This window comes from Lynx canadensis, chromosome A2, assembly GCF_007474595.2.
Source record: "Lynx canadensis isolate LIC74 chromosome A2, mLynCan4.pri.v2, whole genome shotgun sequence".
Taxonomy (NCBI): domain Eukaryota; kingdom Metazoa; phylum Chordata; class Mammalia; order Carnivora; family Felidae; genus Lynx; species Lynx canadensis.
Genome location: NC_044304.2, coordinates 117,044,499 through 117,068,027, shown reverse-complemented (window position 1 = coordinate 117,068,027; position 23,529 = coordinate 117,044,499). Strand labels below are relative to the sequence as shown.

The following is a 23,529-nucleotide window of genomic DNA, read 5'->3' as shown; positions in this document are numbered from 1 at the left end:
AATTACAAAGAAAAAGGATCAGGTGAGATTAATTTCAATAATACGTTTTATTTAACCTAATCTGTTCAACATTATCATTTCAACATATAGTCAATAAAATTAAAATACTAAAAATTAAAATACCAATGAAACTTTTAATACTTCTTTTACTTATACAGAGTTTTGGGATATGGGTATATCATACACTTACAGCAGATCTTACTTTGGATCAGCCTCATTTCAAGTGCAGTAGCCACATGTGGCCGGCAGCTACTGTATGGGTCAGCACAGCCTGAGAGTGTGCTGAGTGGCAGGTAGGGCAACAGACAGGTAGTTCAGAAGAGGACAACACCCCATGTGAGGGCTGGAAAATGTCTCATGAAAGAGGCGAGTTTGGAATTGGGCCTTGAGGGATATTATTAATAGTACCATCAATTACCATAATACTGGTAACGCCTAACATTTATTACATGCTTGTCATATGCCCATCACTGTGCTAACCACTAGGGTTTGGTAGAGAGGAGGAACAGACTTGCTGAAGAGGGAGAACCCCAGAAGCAGCAAAAGCAGAGATCTAGGGGGGAAGGTCAATACACCTGCAAGTATGGGGTGTGGGGTGGGGTTGGAGAGGGATTGGAACGATTCGGCATTGGGCTCTTTGGAAAGTAGTAGAGAAAAAACAGGAAATCCAGTTGGAACCAAGTTTAGAAGCACTTTGAATGCTAAGGGGGGATCTTCATGCCTACTCAGTGAGAAAATGTGGTGACAATAACACAAAACACTCACTAAGCACCCATTTTACTGATAAGGAAACAGGCATAGAGAGGTTAGAAAATTTCCAAAGGTCACACAGTGTGTAACCATGTTTGGCAGAGCCTGGACTCCAACCCAAGCATTTCTGGCTCCAAAGTAGACACCTTAACTGCTCACAAATACCACGAATTTTGGAACCAGAGACCTGGATTTGCATCCCAGGCTCTTCGCTGTCTCACTGGGACTTGAATCAGTTCCCTGAACCCCCAAGAGCTTCAGACTCCCTCCCCCAGGTGTCACCCTCATGAAAATGGGCATGTCCCACCAATCTGAAGTATCATGCATGGATGTGATGACACTGGCGGGAAAGCACCAATTATACTGTCTGGCACAGAATAGATGCCGATTAAGGCTGGTTGCCCTGCAAAATGCCATGGGGAGCCATTTCAGGCCTTTAGGCAGGGGAATGGGATGACTGGACTTACACTTTAGGGAGATTTATGCTGGAAATACCCATCTTCCTTGATTACTCTGCCGGATGGATTGGAGCTAGGAGAGATGTGTTAGGAAGATATTGCATTAGTCCAGATAAGAGGTAATGACGACCTATGCTGGGACAGAGACAGGGAAATTGCAATCATATTATCTAACTGTAGGATATCAGAGCCAGAACAGGCCCTATGGAGTAGAGAGTCCAGACGTAAATGACTTATCAAAGGATAGATCATGTGACTAGTAAAGTTCATCTCGTTCTTTGGTGCACTGTTCTTACCTTCACTCAGGCAGTGCTGGTATTAGACATCAACGCCAACATTTTTAAACTCTTAATACAAATAACAAAGTATCTCAGTTTTGTCTGAATCATATACTTTCTACTTTTAACTAGCATCTAGGGACAGTCTCATGTAATCCTATCACTGTCAACTCTCCCTCACTCCTAAAGGAAGGTAGGGAGACTGGAATCAGAACAATTTCCCCACTACAGACGGGTAAACCAAGGCACAGAGGAAGATGAACCTTATTTCTGGATCAAACTCTCTCACATTTACTTATAAATTATTATTATTATTTTTTTTTTATTTTTTTTTTCAACGTTTATTTATTTTTGGGACAGAGAGAGACAGAGCATGAACGGGGGAGGGGCAGAGAGAGAGGGAGACACAGAATCGGAAACAGGCTCCAGGCTCCGAGCCATCAGCCCAGAGCCCGACGCGGGGCTCGAACTCACAGACCGCGAGATCGTGACCTGGCTGAAGTCGGACGCTTAACCGACTGCGCCACCCAGGCGCCCCTATTATTATTTTTTAAATCAAAGTTTGTTTTGGCTTTGAAATGTTACTAAAATGTTGGTACAGGGATGGTGTTTGTAAAATTTCACGCTGAACAATATGTCATGGGAATAGAAGGGCTGACATCTTTTAAGATTATTCAGATTTTAAAGGTTAATGAGTACAGTTCTCTTGAAATCATGTCTATAGGAAGACTTGTGTGATCAACTAGAAATTGGATCTCTGTAGTTGTTTTGTCTTAAATATAGTGAATGAAGGTACATCTTGCTAAGAATGTGTATTGAAATGCCATCTCTTTCTGTCTCCCATCCAGAGCGGAGGAAAGAAACCAAACGATGTGTTTCTAGAATTAGTTTTCCTGCCAATGACAAACGGTGAATTCTACCACTGGAGGGCGCAGGAAAGAGCAGATGCTTTTCAGGTTATCGACACTAGGTGGCGCCGCTCTGCTAGTTTTCTTTATGTCTGTTTTTAATTTCTTATTTCTTAAAATTCCTTTGTTTAGCAGTGTTGTTAATGGAGTAGCTTAAGTCATGTAAAGAAGCTTTTTTATTTTTCTATTCTCTTCTTAAAATGTCTGTCTGTCATATATAAGTATATGCTTATATAATATACTGATATAAGTATGCTAGGAGAAGTAGAGCTAGCAATTCCTTACAGCATATAGTTTAGTTCTATTTCGCTCTTGAATTAATTTTGAGGACATTCAAGTATGGCTCCAAATTGAGTTTTCCTTTTGGACTGTCACTGTCTCAGATTCTTTAGAATTTTGTTAGAGATTTCACTTCAGTTTGATTTTAAAAGCGACATAATTGTGAATCACATCAGAGCTACCAAAATGTGACATAACTCAAATACTGGAATGAAAAGTAGGTATCAGTACAAGAATTGAAAATGAACTCTCTCATTTGGGTTTATGTAGAGAGGAATTCTCTAGCATCATTTAGTTTATCAGTTGTGTTTCTGAGTTGTACCTGTCTTTGGAGTTCAAATTCCTAACTATAAAAATAAGGAAGTTCCTCTAAATGCCCTCAAAGATCTCTTTCAATTTGGAACAAATATGACCTTATGAGTTCGTACACATAGTTGTGGCCCCTGCCTGCCCCAAACATGATTCTTGTAGCTATCTGCATAAGCTACGATTTTTAAAATCTGGGTAATTCTCTGTGGCACCACAACGTATGTAGTTATGAGCCCCAGCTATCTTTCAATCAATGTTGAATCACAGTGAGAATGAAGTGGGCCCATGGAGGAGCAAGCTGAGTGCTCTGGAGAATCACACTCATGGGACAGAACTGGTTCAGAGTGACAGATCTGCCCATTAAGAGACTCTGAGTCCAAGCAAAACTAAAAGGCAACCGACAGAATGGGAGAAGATATTTGCAAATGACATATCAGATAAAGGGTTAGTATCCAAAATCTATAAAGAACTTATCAAACTCAACACCCAAAAAACAAATAATCCAGCGAAGAAATGGGCAAAAGACATGAATAGACACTTCTCCAAAGAAGACATCCAGATGACCAACCATCACATGAAAAAATGCTCCACATCACTCATCATCAGGAAAATACAAATAAAAACCCCAATGAGACACCATCTTACACCTGTCAGAATGGCTAACATGAACAACTCAGGCAACAACAGATGTTGGTGAAGATGTGGAGAAAGAGGATCTCTTTTGCATTGTTGATGGGAACGCAAGCTGGTGCAGCCACTCTGGAAAACAGTATGGAGGTTCCTCAAAAAACTAAAAATAGAACTACCCTAGGACCCAGTAATTGCACTACTAGGTATTTATCCAAGGGATACAGGTGTGCTGTTTCAAAGGGGCACATGCACCCCCATGTTTATAGCAGCATTATTGACAATAGCCAAAGGATGGAAAGAGCCCAAATGTCCACCGATGGATGAATGGATAAAGATGTGGTATATATATATGTGTGTGTGTGTGTGTGTGTGTGTGTGTCTGTATGTATGTATACATACACACACACACACACACACACACACACACACACATATATACATACACACACAATGGAGTATTACTCGGCAATCAAAAAGAATGAAATCTTGCCATTTGCAACTACGTGAATGGAACTGGAGGGTATTATGCTAAGTGAAATGAGGCAGTCAGAGAAAGACAAAAATCATATGACTTCACTCATTTGAGGACTTTAAGAGACAAACCAGATGAACATAAGGGAAGGGAAATAAAAATATAAAAATAGGGAGGGGGACAAAACATAAGAGACTCATAAATATAGAGAACAGAGAGTTATTAGAGGGGTTGTGGGAGGGGGATGGGCTAAATGGGTGAGGGGCACTAAGGAATCTACTCCTGAAATCACTGTTGCATTATAAGCTAACTAACTTGGATGTAAATTTAAAAAAAAAGAGAGAGAGAGACTTTGAGTCCAACTCTGGCTCCATCCCTTATGGGCTGGGAGATGCTAAACCAGTAGTCAGTAAGTAGGCATTGAACTTGGTGCTGGGTACCATGGTGGATATGTGGAGAAGTGAAAAGCCAGGCACTGTGTGGCTTACAATCTAGCGGGGCATAAGTTGTCTGTTACTGGGAAGTTGGTAATTATGGGGAGTAAGTACCAAATAAGATCAGGTCTCTGCTCTGATCCCTGCCCAAACTCCGGTCCCTGCCCAAACTTTTGCCCATGGTTGTCACCCTGAGAAGTGATATGGAGTCACCACTGGGTCGTGGGTGTGGGGCACTCAGCCAAGTTGGGATAGGCAAGAGCAGGGAAGGGCTAGAGAGAGATAATAATGAAGTTGCTTAACATTCTCTGCCACCTAGTAGCAAATGTTAGACATCATGAACAAAGGGGTATATTTTCTATGAAATAAAGGAAAGTGACATAGACATAAATATATCAGGTCCCCATAGACATTTACTAGCCTGGAAATGAGTGATATCTGGAGACCTGCAAGGAAGTGGGCAGAAATAAAGTAAAAATCCTTGAGTCACACCATCCTTGATGATGTCCACTATAGTTGGTAAAACCTCCAGTGTGAGCTCATTAAATCAAATGCTGCATATGGAACCCCTTCAAATGCCATTATTGGCGATATGGGGCCCTTTTCTAAGCCCTTATAAACATAGACAGAGACACTTGTGCATCATTAGGCATGCTATGCCAACCACTCATCAAGACAGAATGACTAAATGGGCTGCTAAACACCATGAAACATATTAATGTTACAAAAAATTTGGAATCATCTTATACTTGATGTCATATAGGCTTTGGAGCACACTGAACAAATTTTCTCACTTGTGCAGAGCTAACTTACTCAATTGAGGAAATGCCTGAACATAGCAAAAACAGAGTAGGCATGGGCCTCCCTGAATCCTGCTACACCTAAGAGTGATGAGCCTGGCATTTCTCCTGGGGCAGGGTTGAGGGGGCGGTAGGGAGACTGGAAATTGGGAATGAATGGGATAGAACCTGAGTCTGGAGGCTGAGGCAGTAAAATAGGGAAAGGAAGAGGAATGAAGCCACAAACATTTAGGTGAAAAAAGTTCATGAACCAACCTTTATGAATCAGGAATGGCTCCTTTAGGTTCAACATGGCGGCCACACTGGCAGTCAACAAAGGTGTAGGACTTCCTAGGAATGAGCTGGCCTTCCCTCTTCCAGCACTGTCTTAAAGCAGAAATTCCCAAACGGTGTTCCTTAGCACATTAGCACCCAGAGATATTAATGGCTGGGGAAAACAAACACTTCACCACTTTGGTTTAGAAAATGCTGGATTAAACAAAGTCAAGCAAATTTATTTCATGCTTGGATCCTTTAATATACTACCATATATTGTAACGCCTTCAAAGTAGGACTTACCATGTAGGGTTTCCCAGACCTTTTGAGTTTAGAATCTATTTTATTTATATAAAAATATGGAACTCTTCACGAATTTGCATGTTGTCCTAGCACAAGGTCCATGCTAATCTTCTCTGCATCGTTTCAATTGTATTATATGTGCGGCCAAAGGAGGAGCACTGGACCTTTTCTGTTTTTGTTTTTTTTTTTTTTAATTATAGATTATCTCAAGACACATGTTCTGAGAAACACCTCTTGGGAAACAATATCCTAATTTATTTCAGATTAAATTCTCCTCTAGCAATTTCAGTGTGAAATTTCCAGATAAAAGAAAATTGCCAGAGAAGTGAAAGATTCATCAAACCAACGTTTTGGTGACATGCAAGGAAACCCAAGTGTTCTTTTGATTCACTTATTTAAATTGTTTGTGTGGGTGGATCCACTTTTGAAAGGCACAGTGACCCCATGTTTGGATTATTTTTCTCTCAGGCAACTACACTAAATTAGCTTTGCACCCTAACAATTAGGCCTTGCCTAAATGGTGCCACCACCTTGGAGCCTGATGTCAATGTGGCTGTCAGTCTAAGCATGGCTATGCTATGAGAATAAGAAGAATAAATACAGTTCCTAATTTCCAAGTCAAAGACAGTGTGAATTGATATTACACAGTAAAATGCAATGAGATTAAATCAATAACATCTGCAATAAGGCATAATGAAGGTAAAATTATATCTCTGGCTTCCTGAACAGCTGTGAATCTATTTTTAATGATCCTCATTTTTGGCAGTCAGCTAACAACTTCTAAAATGTCCTAGAAATTGGATTGTTAAGCAGATGAGCACTGCAGTGGCTCAGAATGTCATTAATTTCAGCTGCCTTATCCATCTGCATGGGCGCAATGGAGGCATCGTGAATTCAGCCCCCACCCACCCCACTGAGCACCCCACTAATCGGGCTTGGGTGGCCCCAGTGAATGCCTGGAAATAGTAAGGCAGGAGAGCTGAGGGGAGAGGGGCTCCTGGAAGGATCACGGGCTGTTGAAATATGGAGAAAAAGGAAAAGTCCTTGCTTCTGTAATGCCAATTGTAGTACATAATTGACTTTCAAGCCTACATTGTGCTATTGGAACCTTATAACCGCCACAGGAACAAGATATTCTAATGGTTCCCTGTTTACCAATGGGGCACTTGGCTTCCATGAGATTACTCTGCCCAGGACTTGGTCAAGGTCATGCCACCAGCAAATGCAGGAGCCAGCACTCAACCCTGGTCTTCTCATTCCAAAGCCAGGACCCTTTCCAAGTCCTCTGCTTGTTGGAATAGCAGCCGTGGGAAAGACACCATGAAAACTTTGAAATTCGGGAAATGTGAACATTTGGGATTATCCGTGTTTTTCTTAGCTGCCTGGCACCTTAGTATTTTACTGCAGCTTTTGCCAGAAGCCATGTCTGGGAAACAGTTGATCGCTTTGGCTGATTGTTTTGAGCTCACTTTCCTTCTCCTGCTGGCAGGGACAGGGAAGTGGGGAGGTGGGGGTGGGTGGTGGGGGTGGCACCCCACGCTTTGCACACAATTGTATTTCCTCCACCCTACCAGCAGATCTCAGATTCCCAGGTAAGCTTTACTAGCTACAAGGCTCAGGAGGCCCCAGGCTAAACTGTGTTCCAGAAGATTAAAGCTAAGAGTAGAAATCCACTGTTCAGATCCCCTCTTTGCCTGGGTGAGAGGTGACAGGAGGATGGATTCCTGACTCTCTTCCCTGCCCTGCGAAGCCTACAACATTGAGAGAGAAGATTTTTGTGTCGACGATGAGGCTGCAGCTAAGTTAAGCCATTAGTTTATGGGACTGACCCCACTGCCTAGCTTGCTTGCAGCAGTTGGGGCTGATCCTTTGCTCCCTGAGATATCGGACAATCAAGAAGCTTATGGTGCAGGGGTGGGGGCTGTGCTGTGGCATGGTTTTAGGCTGCAGAGAAGAGCTTGGCTCCAGGAGAGACATCTATGACACAGAGGGTTATTCGGCATAAAAGTATAAAATGAGTACCTCTGTTAAGCGAGGGGATTATCTCTATGAAGCCAGGGAACACTGTCCAGTGGCCGACATGATGGTCAGGAAAGCTGTAAGGAGAGAAGCAAACAGTGGAGGGAAGGGAGATTTTGTAATGATGAAACATCATACACCACTGATGATTAAAACAATGCCTGGCGTGCTAGAAAACACTTGCTCTCAAAGATAGTGGGGAGATGGGAGGGATCACGGTTCATGTGAAGGTGGGAAAATGATGTTCAGAGGAGAAGGCAGGGGAGGTCTAGGGAAAATGGAAGAGCTGGCACCCCTAGACCGATGGAGCTGGGCTGGGCCAACACCACGGGCCAGGAGGCAGTGCACTGAATGACAGGGACAGAGGGGCTGTTCTGTGCCAGGACCTGCTTGACATGCCAGGGGAACAGTGTACATCCCATGCAAAGGGGATTGACACATCTCATCTCGAGCAAGCCTCTCCCATTAGGCTCTCCCACATAGATTAGTGGACAAGGTGGCTATTTTGTTGTGGTTTAAAAGAAGCTCTCAAACACGAGCACCTAACTTGCTTAAGAAACACACACATTGTGGGGCGCCTGGGTGGTGCAGTCGGTTAAGCGTCCGACTTCAGCCAGGTCACGATCTCACGGTCCGTGAGTTCGAGCCCCGCGTCAGGCTCTGGGCTGATGGCTCGGAGCCTGGAGCCTGTTTCCGATTCTGTGTCTCCCTCTCTCTCTGCCCCTCCCCCGTTCATGCTCTGTCTCTCTCTGTCCCAAAAATAAATAAAAAACGTTGAAAAAAAAATTAAAAAAAAAGAAACACACACATTGTCTTTAAATCCTTAGCTGGGGGTCACGGTCTTTCAGTGCACAGAGACCTAGTTATCAGTTACGCAAACCTCATGCCTTCACTGTCATTGATGCGGGTCAATGTAAGGTTGGCGAGATTTCCCCTTGTGTGTCGACTTTTGTCGTTGGCTCACTGTGCTCAGATATACTCTGAGGCCAGACTCAGGTTCACAGGAAATAGTATTGTGTTCCACTAGTGATGTCTGCCCTGGATGAGAGAGAAAGGAGGGAAGCTCCTGTATCTCCACCCTCCTACTGCATCCCAGAAGGTGTTCTCACTTTACGTGAAGCTGGTTGAAGGGTCAAAAATCAAAGGAACCTCAGACTCACAAGTGAGGGAGATGAATGGATGGAGGAGAGCTTTCCTGCCAATCTCAAAACACACTAACAGTTCAGGCTTTGGAAGCATCAGGAGTCAAATTCACCGCTAATAAGTTTATTTGGAAGGATAGAATCTCTGAAGAATTGTTGAGTAGATGCTGGAGGGCCAAACTAAGTTGTCCAGTCAACCTGATTAAAGTTAAGGGGCAGGGAATTGAGATGACTACTCACCAGCTGGCTGGATGTTCTTTTGTTTCTCATCCTGAACAATGAGGGGAAGCAGTTCCAAAGAGAGAAGGACAATGGAGATCTGTATGTACACACACACACAAATATATATATATATATATACACACACAAATCAAACACATCACATTTGCATACATACACATGCATCATGTATACCTCATCTGTGTGGTATACTGAGGAGAACTTAGAGAATCAAGTTCCAGAAGCCATGTTTCCTTGCAGGCCTCAGTTGAGTAGTTGGTATCTTCACTAACTAAAGGAATAGAACCAAAGGCAGTGGACCAACACCCAAGATGAGAGGGTGGCCGCCTGTCGGTCAGATACCCAGAAACCCACTTCATGATAAGTCGTGATTCAGCTGGGAGGGGAAGTCACAGGGCTGGGGAGACACTTGACTTTGGGGCTCTGCAGATCCAAACCTTGGCTGTTGGTGGTGCCTGGAAGCTTCCCTGTGAGTTTCACTTCATTCTGCGAGGACCTACCTGCAGGGCTTGAGTAAATTAAAAAGCAGAGCTTAACAGTATTTTAAACAGGAAGTATCATGTTTCCGAAGTAACTCAACATGTTAATATTGTTCTCCAAATGATAGCTTCTTAATAAGCTTCATTTCACTGGTAGCATATTGTCATGCTAATAAACAATGGGATTTGTTTTTAAAAAGAAAAGCCACCCCGAATGTCTGCATGGCTAATTTCCCTGATGTGTTAACATCACACATTTGGTGTAGAATTGCTAAGGACTGAATTGCTAAAGCCAAGGCTCCTGGTGGCACAAAAGGCATGAAGAGAGAGGCTGCAGGTTTAGGAAGAAGGTGCTCAGCATTGAGGGCTGGGAGTTAATAGGATCAGGGGGTCCCCTCTCCTTCTGGACATGGAAACAGACATCAAGCAATCGCACTGATCTATAGCAGAAGTTACCAATAGCCCCGGCAGGAAACAGAACTTCAGAATCCTTCTCCAGACAGCACACTAGCATTCCCTACAACCTGGTAGTTGACACAAACACAATGAAGCCTATTTGCATTTAGGGGGCTTATCTGCCTACTACATCAGGTAGTTTATTATGCACTCTTCAAAGAATGGCAGGAAGTGTCCTCAGATGCTGCTTTTGCTATTTGCTAGCTATTGAGATGGGAAACCATCCTCCCTAAGTAATTAAATGACAGTGGCTTATTAAACATTTTGAGTCCTTTGCACTTCTTCCTAGATACCATCCAAAGTGGTGCAATGTTGGGATTCTAAACTTGGGGTCTATGAACCCCCAAGTGGCCCATAATATAATTTGAGGGTCGATGATCTCGGATGTGAAAAAAATACAGGTATTTCTTTTTTCACTACTGTCTAACTGAAATTCAGCATTTCATTCAATTATGAGTGTGAGCAACAAACCGGCATTAGTATCTGTGATCTTCTCATCAACAGAAATCACAGATTTCCCCGCCCACTGAGGTTGTTGCAGGGATCGTGTGATATCACGTGTGTTCACCACAACTTTGAAATGACAATGGTTGTCAGACCTGCTGCCAGTAACTATTCTTTAGTGTGCCGTTCTAGAAGCACATGCATTACTAGTTCACAAATCTGTGTTTTGAAGAATATTTTGATAGCTTCATTTTGATATAATTTATGGTTTTCTTTGTTGTTTCATATATGATATTTTATACCCTGAAAGCACGATTCCAGAAGAAGGTCTATGAACAGAAAGGACCCTCCCTTCAGGTGAGGAGGCCAGGGTTCCTGTCCTCATTAAACATCCTTGTCAAGTCCCCTCCTCCTCTTTTCTTTTTGCCTTTTTTTCTCAATTTAAAAAATTGAGATAAAAGTCACATAACATAAAAGTCACTCTATTCAAGTGTACAATTCAGTGGATTCTTAAAAAATTTATTTATTTATTTATTTATTTATTTAGAATCCCAAGCAGGCTCTGCACTGTCAGTGGGGAGCCCGATGTGGGGCTTGAATAAACCCGAGCCAAAACCAAGATTCAGATGCTTAACTGAGTGAGCCACCCAGGTGCCCCACAATTCAGTGGATTTTTAACATATTAACAAGGTTATGTGACCACTACCACTATATAATTCCAGAACATTTACATCACCCCAAACAGCAGCCCCATCTCTGTTAGTGCTCAACCTCTGTGTTCTCTCCCTCCAGCCGCTGGCAATCACCAATCTGCTTTCTGTCTCTATGGATTTTTCTAGTCTGGTCATTGCTTAGAGATTGAGCCATAAAATATGAGGCCTTTTATGTCTGCTTTATTTCGCCTAGCAGGATGTTGGGGGAGTTCGTTGTGCTGTGGCACATGTCAGGGCCTCATTCCTTTCTGTGACTGAATAATATTCCATTGTATGGATGTACCACACACTGTTTATCCATTGGGCTGCGTTCTTTATCAGTCTTCACATCTACACTTTCAAAATGAAGAGCTGAGGGCAGATCACGGCTAAAGATTCTTCCAGCTTCCAAACCTTGACTCTGTCTACCTCCACGTAGCCTCTGCTGTGTTTTTTTGCATGAAGCTCTGTTAGATTGGCTCCAGGTCTCCTGTCCTCAGACATTGGCCTATCAAATTCCTGAGAGCACATTTTTAAATTCCATCTGTTCACATCCACCAAAAAAAAAAAAAAAAAAAAAAAAAAAAAAAAAAAATTATTTCAATTGGTCTGGAAGTCTTCCTGAAATTAAGGCTTGTTGGTAGACAATCCCAAATGGACGACTACTCTCGCTTCTCCAACTATGTGTGCAACACCATGGCAATTGACAAACTGTAATGGGCTGGGCCCATGATTGGGGGGACTAAATGCTCTGAAGCACAATCAACAGAAAACTCCTTCGAAAAAATCCATGGCATGTTGTACGCCCTAGGGAACAATTCAAGGTCTTATCCTAAGGGTCTCACTCTGCCACTCTCAATGCTTAATTCTGGAAAAAAGAAATTTCACCTGTCACTTGAAAATTTCAGCAGATGTCTGCAGCTTATTTCCACAAGCCTGTAAAGGATCAGAAAGATAAAGGAGGGAAGGGCTCACGGAGATAAGGGACTAGCAATAAATCCTCAAATTGTGTAAGTATAGAGTACTGTTAACAGAGTTTATTTGAGGATCTGAGACACCTTCCTAACTCATTGACTTTCACTCTTTACTAGATTATAAAACAGCGTATACTAACTACAGTCAGAAATAACACAAAGGCTTCTCATGCAGCACAACAAATACATATTTAATGTGAGAAAAGATTATAAATTACATATTATTCAATTTTGTGCTACCTCCCATCCCCCACATGCATAATAGAAAAGGAACCGGCTACGTTTTATCCCCCTACCTTTCTTGACATCAGCCAAGCCCTGTTTTGCTTTCAGCCTGTTCCTTTGTTACATAACCACACTCTCAATCCATTCTTTCATTTCCTTCCAAGTGCTTTCCATCACGCCCGTGGTGTCTGAACCTCATTACACCTACTGGCGCGTGATGCTGAAGCATTTACTGTTCTCAGCCCAGCACATTCTTTGCTTGCAAATGCTTTAGATTCTTTTCCTTCAGAGATAAACCAAGAAATCTGCAAATTCATACCTAATCTGTCATAGCCCTGTCACCCAATTCAATCCTCTCCAAACAAAATCCTTTTGGTGAGAGGAAGACAATACCCCGGTTTCATAAATAATTTTTTCCACCAACCTTAATCTGCTGTCTATGAATATTAATGAGTCTCATCGATTCATGTCTCCATTTTATGTCCAATATTAGACACCTTCCCAGAAAGCTAGCTGTCAAGGTTGCAAAGGACCCTATTTCACTTTCACGTTAAATTAGCAAAATAAAAAAGGGCAACTTCTTTGGCTTGTGGATTTCAAGAGGTACCCCCTCTTTATCCCTGTACTTGAATTGCTTTTACATCGTTCCCAAATTATAGGTCAGTCCTGGCAGGAAGGAGAGCTGGGTTGTGTCACTTCTTTTTCGTCTATTCCAAGCAAGGGTTGACCTGCTACCATGGACACATTTCAGAGACGCAGTAAATGTGTCTCTTTTACCAATCTCAGTTCCTTTGCTTGCTTGTTCTTTTTTCTTTTCTTTTTTTTTAATGACTTCCTTGTTGGGTCTAGGTCTGCATTTTTGTGACATTCTGCTTCCTCTAGCTATTCTTGCTTTAAAAAAATTTTTTTTTATGTTTTATTTATTTTTGAGAGAAAGAGAGAGAGAGCACGAGAGGGACAGAGAGAGAGGGAGACACAGAATCTGAAGACAGGCTCCAAGCTAGCTGTCAGCACAGAGCCCAACGCGGGGCTCAAACTCACAATTCGGGAGATCATGACATGAGCCGAAGTCGGACGCTTAACTGACTGAGCCACCCAGGTGCCTTGGCTATTCTTGCTTGTAAATTTTCTGCATACAAACCACAGAATAAGTGGGTTTGGTTCCAGGGTTGCCCCTGGCCTGTGAGAAATCTTTGCGAAAATTAGGACATTTTAGAAAAAGGAGCTCCCTTTGGGCGAACATAACTGTACTGGGATCCAGGGTCTGCTGAGGGCAGTGTGGGCTGCATTTCAACACCTACTTCCTCTCCTCAGGGCACCTTGGCTGGTTTCTCTATTAAATCTTTCACTTATCCCCCTTCGCCGGTTTCTTGGACCCCAAGTGTTTTTTGGGGGATGCCAGAGATTTGCGTTTTATGCTTAGATCCTTCTTAACTGCAATTCACCTTTTTCTTCTTTACTCATTTTCAGGGCGTTAATGTTAAACTCCTTGTTTATCTGCCAGGTTTTACAGAAGCACCTTTAATTCATCTTTCTATCTTTGAGCAATTTGAGTAGGAATTCAAGTTATATCCTTGGGTTTTACATTTATTTGGTCGGTTGATTTTTTAATACATGCTTTCATATGTTCAAAGACTTGCTTGCTGATAGCATTATTTGTTGCTTAAATGACAAACATATGGCCAACTGCCAGAGGAGCTGTGTTATTTGAGGAGGTCCAGGAAGCCTGCTCTAGGTCTAACTAGACCCCTCCTTGATTGCCATTCGTGCCTCAAATTCTATCTTAAAGCCACGTTCTTTTGGACTAAGCAAATGCAGCCTTGTTGCAATATACTACACTTGGAAAGAACTAAGGAGACTGCACCAGTCATTGACACTTTAGTGAGAATTAGTTTATCAAATCCTGTTCCAAGGGCAGCTATGTGACAGAAGAAAGGTGGTTTGGGTCATGGAATATACTAATCCCCTAGTGGACAGGCCTGATTAGGCTGGCAGAAATACCCTTGAACATATTGGTCATTTTGAGGGATTCTGAAGAGAACAAGGGACTGAAGAGAACAAAGAGAACAAACCCTCTTTGAGGGTTCTGAAGAGAACAAAGGCAAATTGACCTTTGTCATGTTTTTGACCAGAGCAATCCCAGGGCAGGTCTAAGAGATCTAACTTGGTATAAACTATTCAACAGTATTGATGTCTCCCGATGTGACTAAGGGTGAGACTCTTCTGTTAACTTGCTGGAGCAGCTGAGAATTCAGATTCCTTCCCTGGGCCTACACCAATCACTCCCTGTTTTGACCTTGATCTTTAGTCATTGAACTTCCTTGAAGGCCCAGGGTTGGTGATGTTAGCAGGGCAGGACACATACATCTAAGGAATTCATTTCTCACATGAACATGGCCACCTGTGGAAAGATCTACGCAAGACAGGCCACAGGCCCAAAGAATATTGAAGCAATAAAGGTCCTTAAAGATCATAACCAGTCTAGTCCTAGGCCTGTCAAAGTGGGCTGCACACACATCTGAGGGTGCAAAGCCATGACTTATATACAAATTAAATATGGTGCATCTTTCTGCAGGGTCCTTTTACTAGATAGTAATAAATTAAAAATGTTAGCTTTAAATTAAAACAAGCATGCCCGTATTACAGAATGGAATATAGCAGTCACAGGAATTCAAACAGATACCAAGGAAAATGAATACACGAGCACAGAAAACAGAGCTTAGATTACCCAGGATTATGTTTTCAAAAACAATTTTGCATCAGAATCACCTGCAGAATTTCAAAAAAACTTCAGAACAATTCTGCTGCCAGTGCCCTTTCCAAATGGATTCTAGTAAATTGATATTCCTCCAGAGCTCCCCTGGTGATTCAGAGTTGAGAGCCTCCAAATTTGAGCCCAGCTGAGGCTCAGCAGGGTGAAGTGACTGACCCAAGATCACACAAGTCATTTCTATTTGGTGTTTTTAGCCATTGTTCTATCTATGATCTGCTTCTCAATAGGATCAGCTGCCTAATTATGGGTCCTAGTGCTAAACGGAGAGTGCAGATCCCTTGTTGTATATAAATCGTTAAGGATTTTAAGACAGCAACAGCACAGCATTGGCAAGTGCAGAGTCCTACCGCATGTGCTGGCCCGTGTACACACCCATGGAGTCAGCCCTGCGCCTCCAAAGCCTGAAGAGTGTATTCAGCCCTGCAGCCAACTTAGAGCAGTGAAAGCACATCTACAGGACAGGGAGGAACAGTGCCCTCGTCTACATTCCCCAGTTTATGCGGTGAGATGACACACGCATGCAAGCATACCCACACGCACCCCTGCTCAGGTATTTCAGAGACACCTTCTGGCAGAAGTGGTTAGCAAAGACTAAATGAGATTGTTCTGCTGTAAAAGCATGTTTGCTTCTTCATCTAAACTGAGAATGAAACTGTCAGCTCTTGGCTCTAACCTGTGCTGGGTGGCTTATAAATTCCAGTTTACACTTTCGCCCCAAACCACAACCCCCCCCTCCCCATCCCTGCACAAGTTTTCATACTCCTAAATCTTCATCTGGAATTATAGGCTCAGATTACGGAAAGGCGTTTTGTCATATTTTGAACACAACTGAGTTAGGTCCCTCTCTGAAATAAATGAGGGCGTCTGTTGTGTTGGGTTGAGGGGGAGAACCATGGACTGTGCGTATGCACATGCGCGCGCTCGCTCACACACACACACACACACACACCCCAATATCAGAGATGGGAAGCCCAGCAGAGCCTGATAGGATTGCAGAACTTAGGAGAAGCCCTCACTCTAAGGAGGCTGTCTTCTCCTGGAGAGCGAGAATAACACACTCCGTGCCTGGATAAAGACCTCTGTTAGGGGCGGGAGCAGATGTATGTGTGAGGGCCTGGGGGAAATGCAGGGAGGAGAGGACCAGGCAAACTGCTGGAGGAAACGAGAGTGCATCCATTCTCTTGAGATTCAGCAGCCGGGCAAGGTATGGAGAGTTAATGAACCAAGGGGAGGATGGGGGAACACCAGGGAATTCAAAGTAAGTGAATGAAATTCTCATTACGTCGCCCCTGGAATTAATATGCAAGCTTTCCTCTCTCTCAGGGCTTCTTTTTGGCATTGCTCCTATGAAATATTTGGGGCCAGGGATGGAGCAAAACCCTAGAGAAAAGCAGGTGATTCATGTTCCTGGGAATTTGCATCCAACTCAGTAGATGGGGCAGACAGAGCCTGCACAGCTGGGGAAGCTTTCTCAAAACCTTCGAAATCAGCAGCCATCCAGTCCTGAGAGCAAGGGTGATTTAGTCAGATAGGTCTGGGAGAGACCCAGTGTGGCCCGTTCTGTGAGGACCATTGCTTTCTTGATGGCCAGTCCCTGTCTGTATCTGACTGACTCAGGCTTACCCCTTAACGATGTCTGGAGACATGTATAAAAATGACAAAGGATTCACTGAAACTTAGAAAGGCCCTATGAGGGAATGCGCTATAATCAGCGTATTAAATCTATAACTTCGGGCCATGCACACGTGTGGTAGACAATCACACAAAACAAGCACAAATACTCTAGGGAAGCTTTTGCTGCAGCAGCCAGAGTGGGCTCCCAGGTCAGGCAAGTGAGTTCTGCTCCCACCTCAGTGTAATCAGAGGCCAAGAACTTAACCTCTCTTAGTCTTGTCTTCTCCAGCTAAAAATGAGCTACATCGAACAGCTATTTTATAAACTTGTCTTGAGGCTTGCATAACGTGGTGTAGTTGCGAAGGTTTTCACCTGGAGCATAGTAGGTATTCAGCATACATACATACATAGTACACAGCGAGCACATAGTAGGTATTCAGTAATAACTATTATCAACCATCAATCCTTTCTTTCTCTCTGCCCCCAGGCTGGGGATTAATGAAAACCCTCAGCCAAGAGTAACTTAAGAAGGAGATGCTTTTGGCCAGGTTCTGTTCCACCCTTTTGACGCACTCTTGTGTGCTTGGCTGGCCTTCTATGCACAACCAGCCCTTGTCCACAAGAAGCCCAACAGAATGGGCATCTCTCCATAATAGGAATGATACATTAACTGAGAAGACAGACGTCTTAGACTCTGTCTCGTGCTGTTTTCAAACATCACCTCATGAGTTGACAAAGCAGTCCCGATTTGCTTCCTGATGAATCTGGACAATGCTGGAAAGTGAGGCTGTCCCTTTCCTTTCTTCCAACATGTGTCCAGTGAAGTGACCTCAGAACCGCCTCTCTGAGTTATCTTCTAGCAGCGGGAGAGAGGGTTCACACAGGTCAGAACTTCTCCTGGGCTCCATGCCCTTCAAAGACGCATCTTTGAGCATTCTGTTACAAAAATGAGAAAAGTAAGGACAATGAAGAAAGCTTTCTTCAGTAAAGCTTTCAATCAAAAGGACTGTCCTCTATGTGGAGATTGTGGTTTGCTGGTGTTTTGTGTATCAAGATGTGCTATGTGTGTGTGTGAAACAATAGAGAAAGGAGATGAAAGCAGTTATATTTTATACCCTGACTTGGCAAAATGAAAAGGAGGCAAACCCATGTTTCCCTCCGTTACCACCCAATTTAAAAAAATAATTTTACTGGCTCATGAAATAAGAAAGCTGGAAACCACTGATATGGACCACCCTGGTGGTTTAGGGAAAGAAAATAACTTCCAGATTAGCAGCTACCCAGAACATTTTCCCCCGGACTGTAGACCCCTGGGCTTTTGCTGCATGAATTATTTTATGTCTCCTATCTATGACAAATATGGCAAATGAGGGTGAAAGGGGCTGTATGAGAGGTCATGGGTTGCCCCCAATAAACCAACCACATAGTAGTAAGGAGGGATGCAAAGTCAACGTGCCATCCCCATTCCTACCACAGGTACAACTCTTCCCTCGTGTGAATGGGTCTGAGAACATTTGGTGTTGGTGCTGATCCAGTGCTTCCAAAATACTATGTTCATATTTAAAACATTTCTAAGTGAAACATCTTCTGTTAGAGATTCAACTACAACCTGGTTTTGTTTGGGCTTGAAAAGACCACTTTTTTGGGTGAGAGTCCCATATTGTAAAATTACTCTTTTCATTATGAGAACTAGCAGGTACCAAACACCTAACCATGAGGTCACATTTCCAATAACATATCTCAAATTATGTGATGTTTTGTCCTATTGTTTTGTGTTTGCTAATGCTGCTTCAGCAAGTATTTCTAGACCTCTCTGAGAAGAACTCGGATGAACCCCAAAGCTTCCTTGGGGGTTACCTGATACTCTAGCCAGCCATTGGACTTCAGGCTGCTGGCCTTCACACCATCCCAGGCTCCAGGTCATTCCACCCTTCCAGGCCTTTCCTGTCAGGCCCTCATCTCCTCCATCCTTTCTTCCCCTACCAGGCCTTTGTGATTAATTTCTGCTGTCCCCTCCTGGAATGACTACTTGTTCAAGTCCTTGCCCTTGGCCAAGGTTCAGTTCAGGACATTTCCTCTAGAAATTCTAAGATCCCTAGTGTATAAATAGCCTCTTTTGTCATTCTCCTGCTGCACTTTGTACCCCAATAATCCAAGGTATGTGTAGTGAGTGCTGAAATGATTATTTGTATGTCTGTGTTCCTACCACTTTCAGCCACCCTGCGAGCTCCAGGATGCAAGGACTAGATCATAATCATTTTTTTTTTAACTCACCAAAGCATTGGCACAATATATTGAACACAGTAAGTCTGGTAAATACTGTTTAAGACTGAATTGCCTTAAATTCTCACTAAGGTGTAAAGAACTGATTGTCATACCTCCCAGAATACATAAGAAAAAACTTTCTTTCCCCCAGTAGGAACATTGGCTCTCACTGGTCCATGGAGGGAAAAGACAATTCTTGAACCTTCCAGAAAATCCTACAGGATGGATAGCCTGAACAGCATTCAGGTAGGTGAAATGTCAAAGAAGCACATAAATTCATGACAAGAATCCCCACCGTGTCCCCTACCAATCACTCCAAATAACAACACTGACAGATTTTGTACACTATCAGCCTTATTTAACCAGCCATCATTTCCTTTAAAAAAAAAAAAAAATAAGAAGAAGAGTTAAGGTCAAGTAGAAAAAAAAAATGCCTTTGAATTAAAATCTTAGCTTTTCTTTGAACAGCCAGATGATTAAATGAGATCCAGACGAAAGCAGGCAATTTCCAAAAAATAAAACCCAGCCGGGGGTACTGCATTCCCTCATGCTTCTACCAGTAACCCCATGGTAAAGTAAAGTAATGATTGATTCGGAGAGAATTATGGCTATTATAAACTGTAATCAGTGGTGGATGAGAATAATTACACAGGGAAAGGAGGGAAAAGCTGAAACATGGCTGAGCAGTGTTCTGATGGATGGGGAAGTCATTTCCTGGCCGTTAATGACTGATTTTTCAACAGTCAGCACACAAGCTTTAATCCCAGAGGGGAGAAGGAGAAAGAAATGGCCACATTATAAAGGATGCCACTGACTTAACCTTACCACTTTTAATCTGAATATAGCTGATGCCTGTCCCCCTATCTGTCCTTGCTTTTTTGTTCTTGCTTTTGCAGATATACCCTCTGGTGGGGTGAGGTTAGGTCTGGCCTTTATTTGAGAGACACCAGAAAGAGTTATGGTTATATAGAACTCCCGTAAATCACGGTGGTGGGAAATGGCATTGGGGCGTCAGAACTGCGAGGGCCACAGAAATCACCTGGTCTAGTCTGCTCGTTTCACAGGGGATCCCAAAGAGGTGAAGTGATTTGTTCAAGTCACACAGGTAATGGACTTTCAACCTGAGGGGAGCCTGCCCACCCAGGACCACAAGGGAGACTGGCCTTGTCACAGAGGCACGATCAGAGCCCTGAGGGAGACAGCTTTGCTAAACTCATTTCGATATTGTCACCAGCTCAGTGTCTTGCCCTCTGAGACAGGCTCCGGGGTCCCCTGTTCTGCCTGCAGAAATTGTTACTGGGTGAGGTCACAAGAAGTCTGAGAGAGCATAGGCCTGTGGAATGATCCATTTTCATTTATAGATGAGCAGTGAGTCTTTTAATCTGTGACCCTAATGGCGGGAGGGAGGGACAGAAGGATAGAGACTGAGACAGGGAGAGGGAGAGAACCGAATGTATCTTATTTGCATCCATACAACAGGATAACTGAGGGGAATAGACTAGAAGTCATAAAACTGTGTAAAGCAGGACAACCAGAATTGTTGGTGACACTTTTCTTTGGAGCCCTATGAATTTGAAGAGCCTTTCTAATACCTTCATGAAGTACTAGGTTTCTCTCTCACCTCCTCCTTACCTCTCTCAGAGCCCCTAAAGCAGAGAAGATGTGTGATGGTGGATAATGTGGGACAAATTCCAGCAACCTCTCTCCTCTCTGCCTCCAGGACAAAGCCCATCAGAAGGAAAGGAAGGATCATCTTCTAAGAAAATATGACTGCCTCTGAAGCCAAATTATGTCAAGATATAAGATCAGGAATGTCCAGATGCTGTTTATCCCATCTTAATTAAATTTGGACTTCTTTGGGGGAAAAAAGTACCTCAGTTCCAGGAAAAGTTTTTTGGACTCTGAGGTTGTTTGGATTCTGTTTTATGAAAATAAACATTTTAATCAAGATACCATCATTCTTAGGGGCGCCTGGGTGGCGCAGTCGGTTAAGCGTCCGACTTCAGCCAGGTCACGATCTCGCGGTCCGTGAGTTCGAGCCCCGCGTCGGGCTCTGGGCTGATGGCTCAGAGCCTGGAGCCTGTTTCCAATTCTGTGTCTCCCTCTCTCTCTGCCCCTCCTCCGTTCATGCTCTGTCTCTCTCTGTCCCAAAAATAAATAAAAAACGTTGAAAAAAAAAGAAAAAAAAAAAAGAAAAAAAAAAGATACCATCATTCCTAGATTTTCACTGCGAAGGTAATTTCTGAAGCAAACCCTCTTGAGCCAATATATGTTCTTAATAATATTCTATTCAATGCTGCCCAATGGTCTTTGTTTTTTCTCTGTTCTCATTTTCAGTTTCTTAAAAGTATTTCAAACAGGATCAATGCCTTTTCAAAGGCACATTTTACAGTGATGCTGGGAGAAATCTTTTGTCCATCTGGTATTCCTTTCCCCTCCTTCAGGTAAGCACACCTCAGATTTCCTTTAGGGAACCATGCTTCCCCAAGTCCCTGGAATCCTGATAGATCTACAAATCCCAGAGTCATGTCCCACCACATAGCACCCTTACCCCACTGGCACTCCATGTGCCCCCAGATGCAGAAGGGGGCATGCAGTCTTGATGGGCCAGTCTAAGTCCTCTATTCCCAAGCCAGAGTGATTGGCTTTGAAATGGCCATCTTTCTTGAGACTTTCTACACAGATGCTGAAAGAGTGTATATACCTTGTCGATTTGGAATAATAGCTGTAGGATATGGTCTTTGAGCTGCCTGGACTATCTTTCCATCTGTAGAGAAAGAGCCACAGGTGGGGTGGGGGGGGGGGGGAGAGAAAGAGAGAGAGAGAGAGAGAGAGAGAGAGAGAGGCAGGCTAACCTTATATATCATCCAAGCCCATGAATCCAGCAGAACCTGACTTTTAAATCCCATAACCCTGAACTCCACAATTATGGGAAATAATGCACTCCCTTGCTGTAAGCTACATGAAATTGGGTTACTCTCTCTTATTACCCAGAGTCCTGACAAGACTAAGACTTTTCATTGGGCCTGCTTTGATTTAACCTTGGCTAGAGGGTCCAGTACTTTCTTTCTTTTCCTTCCTTCCTTCCTTCCTTCCTTCCTTCCTTCCTTCCTTCCTCTTTCTTTCTTTCTTTCTTTCTTTCTTTCTTTCTTTCTTTCTTTCTTTCTTTCAGAAATTACAAGCAGGGGAGAGGGACAAAGGAAGAGAGAGACTCTTAAGCAGGCTCCACACTCAGCACAGAGTCTAACAAGGGGCTCAGTCCCACACCCCTGGGATCATGACCTGAGTTGAAATCCAGAGTTTGATGCTCAACCGACTGAGCCACTCAGGCACCCCCAGTACTTATTTTTTTAATTGAAATATTTATAATGAATTATTGTGCTAGTAATGAAAGGTTATAGTACTTTATATAGCAAAAAATAAACATATCTTTTGACTATAACTTGGATTACCAGGCTCACTATGTATCTAGTTACAACCAATCTTTGAATCACATGTTTTGAATAAATGAACAAACAACTGAACAGACAGATGGGCTAAAAGTCTTCCAGAAATCACCCAGCACCTGCTGGAAGCCTCCATTCTGCCAATGAGTTGTTGGAATGAACAACCCTTTTAACCATGTATACACACACACACACACACACACACACACACGCACAACTAAAATTATCCTACAAGGACTAACAAGAAAAATGCAAAAGATCTCTAAAGAAAATATTTGCAATTATTGTTTACCATGTGATTTAGGGAAGAGCGCCATTCTCCCCACAGGTAATATCAAAGGTGAGAGCACATTTTAAGGACTCCAAAGGGATGCAGAAACTCCAGAGAGAAAATTCAGACATCTAGAATTTTCCTTTCCCTCTGGGACCCAACCTCCGTGTTTCTGAGGACTAGGTCATGTGCAATGAAGCCCTTCATCTCTTATAGGCTCTGCCCTGCTCTACACGAAGCCATCAGTGCGAGAGCAGGACATGCCTTGAGTGTCAGTCCTGAGAACTCTCAGGTGCAGAGGACTAGCGGTCAAGCCAGCCAAGGCATTCCAAAGACTCGTCCCCATGGAGGACCCTCAGGGGCCACACAGCTTGAGGGGTGCTGTCAGAGGTAACACTGGCCAGTGCCTGGCAGAATAGAGAGAGGAAGTCAGCCACCCCAGCAGGGCACACACGGTCTCTTGTATCTGGCCTGGGCTTGCCCTGTCCCAAGAGGAAACTTTCTACCCTGCCCTGTTCCGTTCCTGTGAAGTGCAGTCTCTCACTTGGGAGGAGAAAAAGAGAAGCTCCCTCTGGGCACAAATATCAATTAAGGTCCCTGTCACCATAGAGGC

The 23,529-nt window shown here is 43.2% G+C and overlaps 1 non-coding gene across 1 annotated transcript; it reads right to left on the bottom strand.

Moving 5' to 3' along the window:
- Positions 1 to 5,926: 5,926 nt before the first annotated feature.
- LOC115509454 lies at positions 5,927 to 6,035 on the bottom strand. Its single transcript, XR_003967356.1, has one exon. It is a non-coding gene; the product is annotated as a U6 spliceosomal RNA (small nuclear RNA).
- Between the last annotated feature and the right edge of the window lie 17,494 nt (positions 6,036 to 23,529).